The sequence below is a fragment of the Neophocaena asiaeorientalis genome, unplaced genomic scaffold (assembly GCF_003031525.2).
Source record: "Neophocaena asiaeorientalis asiaeorientalis breed wild unplaced genomic scaffold, Neophocaena_asiaeorientalis_V1.1 scaffold107, whole genome shotgun sequence".
Lineage (NCBI taxonomy): Eukaryota > Metazoa > Chordata > Mammalia > Artiodactyla > Phocoenidae > Neophocaena > Neophocaena asiaeorientalis.
Window position 1 is genome coordinate 549,045 of NW_020173110.1, and position 12,382 is coordinate 561,426.

The 12,382-nt window shown below is 38.4% G+C and overlaps 1 protein-coding gene across 2 annotated transcripts in view; it reads left to right on the plus strand.

The window, feature by feature from the left end:
* The first annotated feature begins 368 nt into the window (after nucleotides 1-368).
* Nucleotides 369-12,382, plus strand: part of PRPF39 (pre-mRNA processing factor 39) — a 37,354-nt gene continuing 25,340 nt past the window's right edge. For both annotated transcript variants that reach the window (XM_024743430.1, XM_024743429.1), the window contains exon 1: nucleotides 369-515. The gene's annotated coding sequence lies outside the window, so the exon portion shown is untranslated. The remainder of the gene's footprint in view (nucleotides 516-12,382) is intronic.

The window sequence follows — 12,382 nt, forward strand, 5'->3', positions numbered from 1 at the left end:
TTTAAGGCTGAATTTCTGACCACTTTTAAGTAGAGGCGTGGAGCCTAGGCAGTTGTTTGCCCAAAAATAGTAACAGTATTTTTCTTTGACTGGGCGGGGCGCTGTCTGTGTTTAAAATCAGGGGTGTGGAAGGCCCTGAACACTCTCCTTCGGCTCTGCAAGTTCCCGTAGAGGAGGAAAAACTGAATTGGAGCAGCGGCCCCGCCCTCCGTGGCGGCAGGGCGGGGACGGGGCTGGGCTGGGCTGGGCTGGGAGGAGCGGGGCTGGGCGAGGCGTGGCCGGGCAGGACCGACCCCCGCCGGATCCCGCGGAGGGCGAGGCCTGCGCGCTGCTCAACCACGTGACTTCCTCGCCTCCGGGGACACCGACGCATGCGCGCCGCACTCTCGACGAGGCGGCCGTGGCGCTGGTGGCGTCTCCTCCGGTGTTTGTGGGGACAGAGACGGTGGAAGTGCTCTCTTCGGCTCGGTTGGCCCACACTGCGGCTCATGGCATTGAGTGGCATCCATCGTCAGGTCAGCTGGGGCGGGCGCCTTGGAATTGGCCGGTGTGGGTGGTACGCGGGGCAGCAAGGCGCCTGCCTTGTTTCAGGCCGCGCTAGGGCTGCGGCCTCCCACTCCCGCCCTGTTTGAGGCCTGCGTTGGCCTCGCGGCCCAGCTGTCCATCCCTCCTCCTTCCCACCTGTTGGGTGGAGCGGTGCGAGGTTTCTTTTCTTAGACCCCACGTTTGTCTGCCGGTGCTTCAGGACGGTAGGGGAAATGTGGGCCGCCACCTTGATTTAGGAAGAGATTTGGGGGTAAGTCTAAAGCTTTCCCGAGAGTTCGGAATCACTGTGACTGGGACGGCTGGAAGTGGAAGGGACCCAGAGGATTGGGAGAATATAATACAAATTGTGTTAAACTTTGAGGCGCCTTGTAGGGCGCGTTTCGCGTTCTGACCAGAGCCACACTCTGGGACCCTGAGTCACAGCACCCCAAAGATCAGCTAAAGCTTTTGGCAGGATAGGGTAGAAGCAGAAAAACCAAACATTAAAGAATAATGTTTACCTTTTGTAGCCGGAGACCAACACTGATGTTTTTCTCGTTCCAAAAATCACATCTTTAAGTTAATTAGTAGTACTGCTCTTAATGTGTTATTAAGTACCATATTATGTACTATATTTATGCCGACTAAAATTTTAGTTTAATATTCATGTTGCCTTTTCTTTGAGGACGTCATGTTATTTGGCAACTGATCCTTGTTCAGAAATACATAACACTTTTGTTTTTACAGTTGTAAAGGTTGAAACCTAAGAAAGCAGGTTTCATACAGGGAAATATGAAACGCATGTTGGAACTTAAGTGTTTTTGGCTTAGATAGCTTAAGTGGATTGAAAAAAAACAAGCAACTACTGTCAGGTGTCCCTTCCCACCCCCCCTTGATAACCTCATTCTAAAATTGCAAAAGTTGGAATTTTCCACTCTTCAGCCTCTGGTAGGGATAAAGTGAATGAAAGGAGTTGTACTAAAGAAGACAAGTTTTTAAGATTGTGAACTCTGGAATAATTAGGGGTTACCAAAGATGGCTAATTAGTAGGTGGTGAGAGATATTTGAAGTGAGAATTGAAAAGCAGAATTTTTTTAGTGTCAGAATATTTGGTAGTCTTTTTACTTGCTTACTTGTAGTTGAATATGGGAAAGATAAAAAGTGTGTGTGGCTTTTTTTCAAGAGAAAGATTAGCAGATACAAATTACTATGTATAAAATAGATAAACAAGGTCCTACTGTATAGCACAGGGAACTGCATTCAGTATTTTGTAATAACCTAAAAAAAAGAAGAGAGAGAAAGAACAGAACCTTCTATGGTATGCTAACAAATAATTCTGCATAAAACATAGGATTTTAATTTTTTTTGAAAAGTAGCCAAAGGGGGAAGAAAGTAGTTCCAGCCAAATGGTGTTTTTTTTTTTTTCAAAGACCAAAGATGATAGAAACATTTATGTAAATAAATAAAGCCCAATTTCTGGAACATAGTAAGTGCTTAATATGTGGAAACTTTAAAAAGGTCAATGTGTGAACATTCTGCTCAGCCTCTGAAAACAGTTTCCAAAACTAGTGGTTATGATAGCCTCTTTTCTTCTAAACACTTTGAGTCTTCAAATTGGCTTATGTGTGGATGAGGCACAGAGTGACTTCTGGATTGCAAAGCTAGTTGATTGCAGTACTCAAATTCCTGACTTTCATTCCTTAGTGATGACTTAAGATTTTTATGTGTTGCCCTCTTTATGAAAAGAATAATCAGTGGTATGATTTTGAGTACCTCTGTCAGCATAAATGCCTATAGAGAGAGAAAAAAGAAGGTAATAGATCAGACTTTTCATTTTTAATTGAGTATGGGTTTTTTAAGTCATCCTCTAAAAGAGCTTTTAAATTTTAAGATGGCATGCTGAATTGTTAGTCAGATGTATGTCATAACTGAACTAAAACTTGAACTGTATGAACTTGATGTAGAACTGTATTTTTTCATGTACTGCATATTCACTTTTAATATGTTTTCTTTTATACTTGTGGACTTTATGCCTCTCATATGGTTTTATATAAGAAAGTACAGAGTAGTAAAAGGGCATTGAGTGGCTTAGTGAGTTGAGAAAAGGAGGAAACTTGTTACTCTGAGAGAATAGCATGAGCCCAGGCTCAGGCATGAGAACGTGTTGTCCTCTGTAAATGACAGGATTAATGTAGGATTAATATGTTTGAAAAGTTAAATTGGGACCAGATATATCATTCAAGTCTTTCAACAAATATTTATGTGCTGTTTTATACTAGACAGTTTTAGGTTCTAGGGACATAGTAGTGAACAAAACCAAGGGCCCTTATCTCACTGAATTTAATATTCTAATAATATTAATTTATCTGTAGCAATAGTGTAGCAATGTTTTTCAAATTTTTTGACTGCAACCCATAATAGGATGTACGTGTAACATTTCAATCCAATAATCCAATAGTTGAATTCTGTGTGTATTTCAACAGTATGCCCTTAACGTGTACATTGCACTCTGATGTATTTTTTCTACTCTGTATTTTTCCTTTTAAAAAAAATAAGCTGGTTTGAAACATTCTGAATAATGTTTGAAAAACATTATTCAAGAGGGGAGAGAAGAATTATTTATATGGTAACAGTAGCAGTATAAAAGAAGAGGATAGTTAATCTTTATAGCAAGGTATGTGTGATTATTTGTGGATGAGGTTTAGAGAGGTTAAGTAACTTGCTCAAAGTTCCCTAATGAGAAACTGGGCCAGATCTTTAATTCAGTTCTATCAGGCTCTAAAGCCCAAGCACTTTATTATACAACTTTCCAATTGATTATGAAAGTAATAAACTAGGTTTAGGACTCTGGGTGGAGGGTAAGGCCTGTGATGCTTTTTGTTTATCATACAATGAATTAAGTGTGTACTAGGCCTGCGTGTGTACTGTATCTCTATGTATTTGTAGACCTGGTTCTTATTCTCAGGGAATTTGAGACAAAGGAAGATAGACATTGAATGAGTATCACAAATGTGATGTGTGCTATGGGGAAAAAGGATGCTATGGAAGCATCATTGGGGGAACCTAACTAATTTGGAGGGTATGGGAATACTTTTCTGGAAGGGATGTTTAAATGTGCCCAGATTAATGAGTGGGCTTCAGTTAGGTTGAAGGCTCTGAGTGGGAGTGTGGGGGTGAGGTACAGGGGTGGGAGAGCATTCCAGGTAGAAGAAACTGCATACACTAAGGCCTTGAAGCTGAAATGAGCTGAACTGGAAAATACAACAAAACTAGGTGACTGTGATATGTCAGTAAAGGGCAAGAAGAGAGAGCCTTTCAGGGAGGAAGTCATCATTACTGTTGGATGCTATGATGAGCAGATCAGAAAGATGAATCAGAACATGTCCAGTTGGATTTATAAACAAGGAGATTGTGATCTTGGGGGAATTTCAGAATCGTGATAAAGAAGAATTCAAATTTACGAGTAAATGGAGGGTGTAGAAGTAGACAACTTCATTGTCTTCCCGTTGTATTTGGAACAAAATCCAAATCCTTAACATAGCTTATGATTGTCCTTTGGTTGTTTTTAAACTAAATTATAGTATGTATATTATAAATTATTAGATAAAAGATGAGAGATATTTTTACATGTTTGAAGGCTAATGGAAGTAATCTAATATACTGAGAGAAACTGATAAGGAGAGAGTGAAGATAATTTAAGAAGCAACATTCTTGAGAAGATGGGTGGGAGAAGTGATCCAAGTCATGAATTCAGGGTTTGACCTTTTGTAGCAGCAGAGATACTTCATCCATTGTGACCAAGGTAAGGAGGAGGACAAATAATATAGCTCTTATAAGAGTGCTATAATAGAGGTGCAGAACAAATACTTAGAGAGCAAAAGACAAAAAATGGTTATGTATTTCAGCTTTTATAGGAGTGCTATAATAGGGGTACAGAACAAATACTTTGAGAGCAAAAGGGAGGGAAGATTATACAAGAGGTGAGGGAAAACTCTTAGAGGAAAACATAGGCAGAACAGCACTTTTCAGGATGAATTGCAGCAATATCTTTTTGGATCCACCTCCTAAAATAAGGAAAATAAAAACAAAAATAAACAATTGGGACCTAATTAAACTTAAAAGCTTTTGCACAGCAAAGGAAATTAAACTTAAAAGCTTTTGCACAGCAAAGGAAACTGTAAATAAAACACAAAGACAGCCCACAGAATGGGAGAAAATATTTGCAAACAATGTGGCCAACAAGGTATTAATCTCCAAAATATACAAACAGCTCATGCAGCTCAATATTAGAAAAACAAACAACCCAGTCAAAAAAAATGGGCAGATCTTTTCTCCAAAGAAGACATACAGGTGGCCAAAAAGCACGTGAAAAGATGCTCAACATTGCTAATTATTAGAGAAATGCAAATCAAAACTACAGTGAGGTATCACCTCAGCACTGGTCAGAATGGCCATCATCAAAAAGTCTACAGAAAATAAATGCTGGAGAGGGTGTGGAGAAAAGGGAACTGTCCGACACTGTTGGTGGGAATGTAAATTGGCACAGCCACTATGGAGAGCAGTATGGAGGTGCCTTAAAAAACTATAAATAGAGCTGCCATATGATCCAGCAAAAGCACTCCTGGGCATGTATCTGGAGAAAACCATAATTTGAAAAGATACATGCATCCCAGTGTTCATTGCAGCACTGTTTACAATAGCCAACACATGGAAGTAACCTAAATGTCCATGGACAGACGGATGGTTAAAGAAGATGTTGTACATATCAGTGGAATATTACTCAGCCATAAAAAAGAATGAAATAATGCCATTTGCAGCAACATGCCTAGACCTAGAGATTATCATACTAAGTGAAGTCAGTCAGACAGAGAAAGACAAATATATGATATGTCTTATATATGGAATCTAAAAAATGATACAAATGAACTTATTTACAAAGCAGAAATAGACTCACAGACATAGAAAACAAACTTGGTTACCAAAGAGGAAAGGTGGGGGGGAAGGGGTAAATTAGAAGGTTGGGGTTAACATATACACACTACATATGTAAAATAGATAATCAACAGCACCTACTGTACAGCACAGGGAAACTACTCAATACTTTGTGATAACCTATATGGGAAAAGAATCTGAAAAAGAATAGATATATGTATATATAGCTAAATCACTTTGCTGTACATCTGAAACTAACATACACGTTGTAAATCAACTATACTCCAATATAAAATAGAAATTTAAAAAAATAATAAAGAATAGAAGAGGTGAGGGGATTGGGAGAATGGTAACATAATAGATTTACTTCTTGGAGGTATAAAGAATTTTAAGAAGGAAATAGGGCATTAAGGGAGATCTAGGAGGATAAAGCCTGACCCACCGTTGGTTGTGGCAGCTAGGTCAATATGAGAAATTAGTATTTTCATTGGAGTGATATGGGCTGGACTACATAGTGTACCAACAAATGGTTATTAGGAAAAATACTGCAGTAGAACATGGTTGTTCATGATTAGTTCTTTCATATGGCCTTTAAAAATTATTTCTAATGATAGAAATGTTACTTATTCTTACATATTTCTCTTTTAGCCAATAACTTTGTAAGTCTAATACTTCTAATAATTTGCCTGTAGATTCATCATTATTTCTTAAGGAGAAATTCTAGAATATTTTCTTTTAAACATAGGTCAAAGCTGTGCTTAACTTTATGGTTTATGCTACATACGGAATTTTGAGAATATAACTCAGAGGAAATTGCTTTTTACAAATAGGCATTTACATGAGGGAGTTTACTGTGATATACTTAGTAAAGCCAAATCTTAGAAAGAACTCAAGTCAAATTGAGTAATATTTAAGCAAATCCAGCCATACTGCCCTTCTTGCTGATCTGTTTTTCTGTGAACATGCCAGGCAAGGCACTTACTTATCTCAGAACTTGCTCTTTCTGCTGCCTGTCATTTTCTTCCTCCAGACAGCTGCATGACTGGCTTTCTTACTACCTCATCCTCTCTTTTATTTTGTTCTTAGCACTTGGTACCACATACATATTAGAAATATAGTTAGATTAAAAAAAGTCTCTATCTCCCCACTGGAACGTCAGCTCCTTGAGAGCAGGGACTTTGTTTCGTTCACAGCTAAATTTCCAGTGCTTAGAATAGTAGTGTCTGACACACAGAATTAGCTCATTAAATAGCTGTTGAATTAATATTATTATACTAGGAAATGATATTGGTTAGAGATTTTTAAAAATACTAAATAAAAGGGGTTCAGCATAGAGTAATTTGTATTCCTAAATTCAGTAAAATAAATGAAAAATATAAATCAGATAAAGTAAAAAATAAATAAAATAGTATAAACCCAAAAGGACAAAGAACAGAAGAGGAGGTATCAACAGATGAGAATTCAACGTTTTGGAAGAAAGCAGATGGACCAGTTTTAACTGATTAACTTAGGTTTTCACTTTTTTGCGTTCAGCTCTGTGTCTGCAGAGAGGGAAGTTAATAAGAAACAAGATGGATATTCCCACGAAATCCCAGAAAGGCTCAGGAATTTCAGGTTCCAAGGGCCTCTGAAGATAGGAGTGCTGAATGCAACTAAAAATTGTAAGATTTGTTAAAAGTCTAGAGTAGTTTAGACCCTAGATTTTCCTTCTCCATCTAGTATAGCCAGCAAAAAAACTGGATGTTCGTTATTTGAAGAGGGCAAAAGCAGAGAAGTTAACACAGCTGTTGGGAGGTGGGGCAGGGGTGAAGGGTCTTAGCGAAAATGGGAAGTTGAAGGAAAGTTTATATATTGAATGGTGAAATCACCAGCCCTGTTTGTCTTCTTTGCTCCCAGAATGCTTGTTGCCTTACTTAAGTTGAAACATTCTTCTTTGGGAAAACTTAACCCAAGGGAAATAATGTAGAGCACTGACATTTAGTGGGTTCCCCCGTCAAAGAATGCCATCATTGGGCATTCCCAGTCGTTAGGACTCTGCACTTTCACTGCTAAGGTCATGGGTTTCATTCCTGGTCTGGGAGCTAAGATCCTGCAAGCTGCATGATGTGGCCAAAAAAAAAAGAATGCCATCCTGCACTGAGGCCCACCAGTTGCCAAGCTTTATCCAGCCTCTAATTTGTTTTGTTAACGCCTCACACTTATTCTTGAACAGAAGTTTGAAGATCACTGTACTTGAGAGACCAAAATAAGTAGTCAAAAGACACTCAGAAGAGACAGATAGTGCTGAGAACAGAAGAAAATTTAAAGTAAATTATAGAGAGATAGCAGGAGATACGGCAGTGAAAAAGGAATATTGATTACTCAGAGAATAAAAAATGGAAGTTAAAAATTTGACTCACAGGGCTTCCCCTGGTGGCACAGTGGTTGAGAGTCCGCCTGCCGATGCAGGGGACATGGGTTTGTGCCCCACTCCGGGAAGATCCCACATGCCGTGGGGTGGCTGGGCCCATGAGCCATGGCTGCTGAGCCTGTGCGTCCGGAGCCTGTGCTCCGCAAGGGGAGAGGCCGCAACAGTGAGAGGCCTGCATACCGCAAAAAAAAAAAAAAAAAATTTGACTCACATTAAAAATCCAGTAAAAGAGTTATGGCAGAGTAGAATGAATCAGAGGGTTAGAAGAAAAATGTGGGGAAAGGTAAGAAAAGTAGAGGATCAATCCAGGAGGTCCAACACCTGAGCAGTGTGAATTCAACAAAGAGAAAATCAGTAGGAGGAAATTATCAAATAAATAATAGATACAGAACATAAGAACTGAATGATGTAAATAGATTAAAATAGGCCTTCCAAATGAATGCCTTGCAGAATGAATGGAAAAGACTCACCTTAGGGCACATATTATTATGCAATTTCAGAACACCTGGGATAAACAGAAACTAAAAGCTTCTGTGGAGGAAAAAAGGTTACATGTCGAGGATAAGTAAAAAGACATCAGATGTTCTCAACAGCAATGTCAGATGCTAGGAAACAATGAATAAATTCCTTCAAAACTTTTAAGAAAAAATTATTTTCATTCTAGAATTTTAAACTCACAATCTGTCATTCAGTTATGAGGATTTTAGAATTGGAAAGTCTTTTTTTCACCCTACATACCCTTTTTCAGAGTTACAGAAATGATTCTCTACAAAAGGGAATAAATCAACAAAGAAAAAGATTTTATTATAAATGAGATTCAACCAAGGGGACAAGTGAAAGGAATTCCTTGGATCAAAATGAAGAGACAAACCTAGACAGGACAAGCCAGTCTAAACTGTTGCAGAAGGTTAGATGGTTTCAGAAAGGATGGCTCTGGAAGGGAAAATAGAATTGATAAGTATGAGTGACAGTTGCTTTTGAAGGACCTTTATAAGACCTCAAGGATGTGGGGTCATTTTTCAAAGGCAACGAAACATATGAAAATGAAATATTTAAAGAAAGAGAAGCAAGGAAATGTAATTATAGTTTACAAGATAGCTTGAAAAAAATGTTTACATGGTCATAATAATGTAAACTTGAATATTGATTCAAGCCCAACCTGATAGAACTGTATTGGGAGCACATGAGAGGAAAGCTGTGCATGTATGTTTGGTATAATAACCCATATCTTCTCTAATAGCAAAAAAGATCTAAAATGGAAAAGTCAAGAAATAAAATAATGCCCTCAGATAAACGCTGTGTTGATTACCAGTTTTTTGAAGTTAATGTCAACAGATTTTTTTCTTCCTCCTCTTAAAACCTCTGCAAAACAAATTCTAAATGCATTGTAAAGTTTACTTTTATTTTCGTTACTAATTTTAAAGTATAACACCTTAAGTTTGAATAACAATTTCCAGGGAATTAATTGTTTGCAGTGGTATCTTCATTTATGTGAATTTATAGTTTTTAAGACTTTCACATGCTTTTATCTCATCCGAAGTTTTCAACAGCCTTGTGAAGCAGATAATACAAGTATTACTAGTCTTATTTGGAAGTGAGAAAAGTAAGACTGACCTAGAATCTCATGCTATTAAGGGAGAGAAGTAGGACTCACCCTCCTCTACCCCTTTGTTCTTTCTAATATTTACCACACTATACTTTGTCTTCTTATGGTGAAAGAAAGATCTGGAAATTCTAATTCCTAGTCTCTTGTATTTTGCCTTTTCTAATTTAGTTATAGCTTAGCTGTCTTCTTCCTTTAAAAAAAAAAGCTTTATTGTGGTAAAAACACATAAAATTTACCTTAATCTTTTTATTTTTTGCCATGCTGCATCCTGATAAGAAAATATTGAAAGAAAAAATGAATCTAGGAGTTCAGGAAGGCACAATGACTTTGCCTTTGAAACTTTCCAAACAGAAGATAAAATTTTGTTTTGGCGTGGCACGTGGGATCTTCGTTCCCCCCCCAGGGATCAAACCCGTGCCCCCTCCAGTGGAAGTGCAGCATCTTAACCACTGGACCGCCAGGGGAGTCCCTTCTTAACCATTTTTAAGTGTACATTTCAGTAGTGTTGCATATATTAACGTGGTTTAACAGATTTCCAGAACTTTTTCATCTTACAAATCTGAAACTATGCCCATTAAAACAACTCCTTTTTTCCCCCTCTCTCTACTCCCTCATACCCTCATAACCGCCATTTAGCTTTCTCTTTCTATGAATTGGACGACTCTAGATAGAATCATGTAGTACTTGTCTTTTTTGCGACTGGTTTATTTCACTTAGCGTAATGTCCTCAAGGTTCATCCATGTACTGTATGACAAGATTTCCTTCATTTTAAAGACTGATGATATTCCATTGTATGTATACATCACATTTTATTTACTTCTTCATCTGTTGGTGGACATTTGGGTTGCTCCTTTGGTGGTTGTGGATAGTGCGGCTATGAACAGGGGTATACAGATAACTCTTTGAAACCTGGCTTTCAGTTAGTTTGGATATATACTCAAGTGGGGTTTTTGTTTTTGTTTTTAATATTTATTTATTTTGGCTGTGCTGGGTTTTAGTTGCAGCACGTGGGATCTTCATGGCTGTGTGTGGGATCTTCACTGAGGCTTGCGGGATCTTTTAGTTGTGACATGCAGGATGTAGTTCCCTGACCAGGGATTGAACCTGGGCCCCCTGCATTGGGAGCGCGGAGTCTTAACCACCGGACGGACCACCAGGGAAGTCCCTGGGATTTTTGGGTTATATGGTAGCTCTATTTTTAATATTTTGAGGATACTCCATTTGGTTTTCTGTGCCATTTTACAATCCCACAGTTAGTGTACAAAGGTTCCAATTTCACCTCATCCTTGACAAAACTTGTTATTTTCTGGGGTTTTTTGATAGTAGCCATCCTAATCAGTGTTGATGTGATATCTCATTGTGAATTTGATTTGTATTTCTGTGATAATTAGTGATGTTGAGCATCTTTTCATGTGCTTGTTGGCCATTTGTTTATCATTGGAGGAATGTCTAAGTCGTTTTTTTATTTTTTAATTGAGTGTTGTTCAGTTATGGGAGTTCTTTATGTATTCTATATATTAACTACTAATCAGACATAAGATTTGCAAATACTTCCTCCTCTTCTGCTATTTGCCTTTTAACTGTGTTGATTGTGTCCTTTGATGCATGAAAGTTTTAGTTTGATGTAGCCCCATTTGTCTATTTTTGCTTTTTTTGCCTGTGCTTTTGGTGTCATAGCCAAGAAATCATTGCCAAGTCCAATATCATGAAGCTTTTCCCGTATGTTTTCTTCTAGGAGTTTTATAGTTTTAGGTTTCACGTTTAGGTTTTTAATCCATTTTGGGTTAACTTTTGTGTATGCTGTAAGATAAGGATTCAGCTTCATTCTTTTGCATGTGAATATCTAGTTTTCCTAGCACCATTTGTTAAAGACGGTCCTTTCTCCATTGAGTGATTTTTGGACCCTTGTCCAACATTTATTTCTGGGCTTTCTGTTCTATTCTATTGGTCTGTTTGTCTTTATGCCAATACCACACTGTTGTCTTCTTCCTTTTGATAGTTGTTTTTTTACTCCTTTGCCATTTTATATTGCTAGTTGGAAGTTATTGGTTGTTGTTAAGAATAAACTGGTACTAGTAATTGCCACATTATGAAGTATATGTTAGAATAACTTATTAAAAATAACTTTAGTGTATTTTTTTTTTTTTTTTGCGGTACGCGGGCCTTTCACTGTTGTGGCCTCTCCCGTTGTGGAGCACAGGCTCCGGATGCGTAGTTTCAGCGGCCGTGGCTCACGGGCCCAGCCACTCCGCGGCATGTGGGATCTTCCCGGACCGGGGCACGAACCCGTGTCCCCTGCATCGGCAGGCGGACTCTCAACCACTGTGCCACTGGGGAAGTCCCTTAACTCTTTTTATAACACTGTAATTGCAGGGTGTGGAGTAATTGATCATTTCTGAAGATGCAGGGGTGTGGTAAATTTGCTGATTCCAGAAGAAACCCTTATGTCCCACTTAAGTATGCAGTTAGAATAGAACAGGTAGTAAATGAATCAATGTAACAACTTTCCGTTTGTTTTTTTAACAGCATGCTTTGAAATAAAAAGATACAAAATAATGACTAATTTGTATCTGGAAGATTAGTCGTCAAATGTGTCTTTTCTTTAAAGGAGGGGGCAAAAGAGACCAAAATAAGTTGAAAGCTTCTGCGCCTTTTCCTAGGGTCTCAACTGGTAAACCCGGAAAAGTTTATGACAATAATCAGTCATTCAGGTAGAAGGGAACTATTTTTTCTGGTAGTCTAATATTGATACTTTGGGATTGTCCTTTATCGTGTACCAACTAGATTTGGTTGTATTATTTCTTCTCAGATTCCTCTTGCTCTCCATGCTGCTTACTTTCATTTCACTTCCCCAATGCAGACCCTCTTCATTCTGGTCAGTCTTATTTCCTTCTTGTCTTGGAACCAG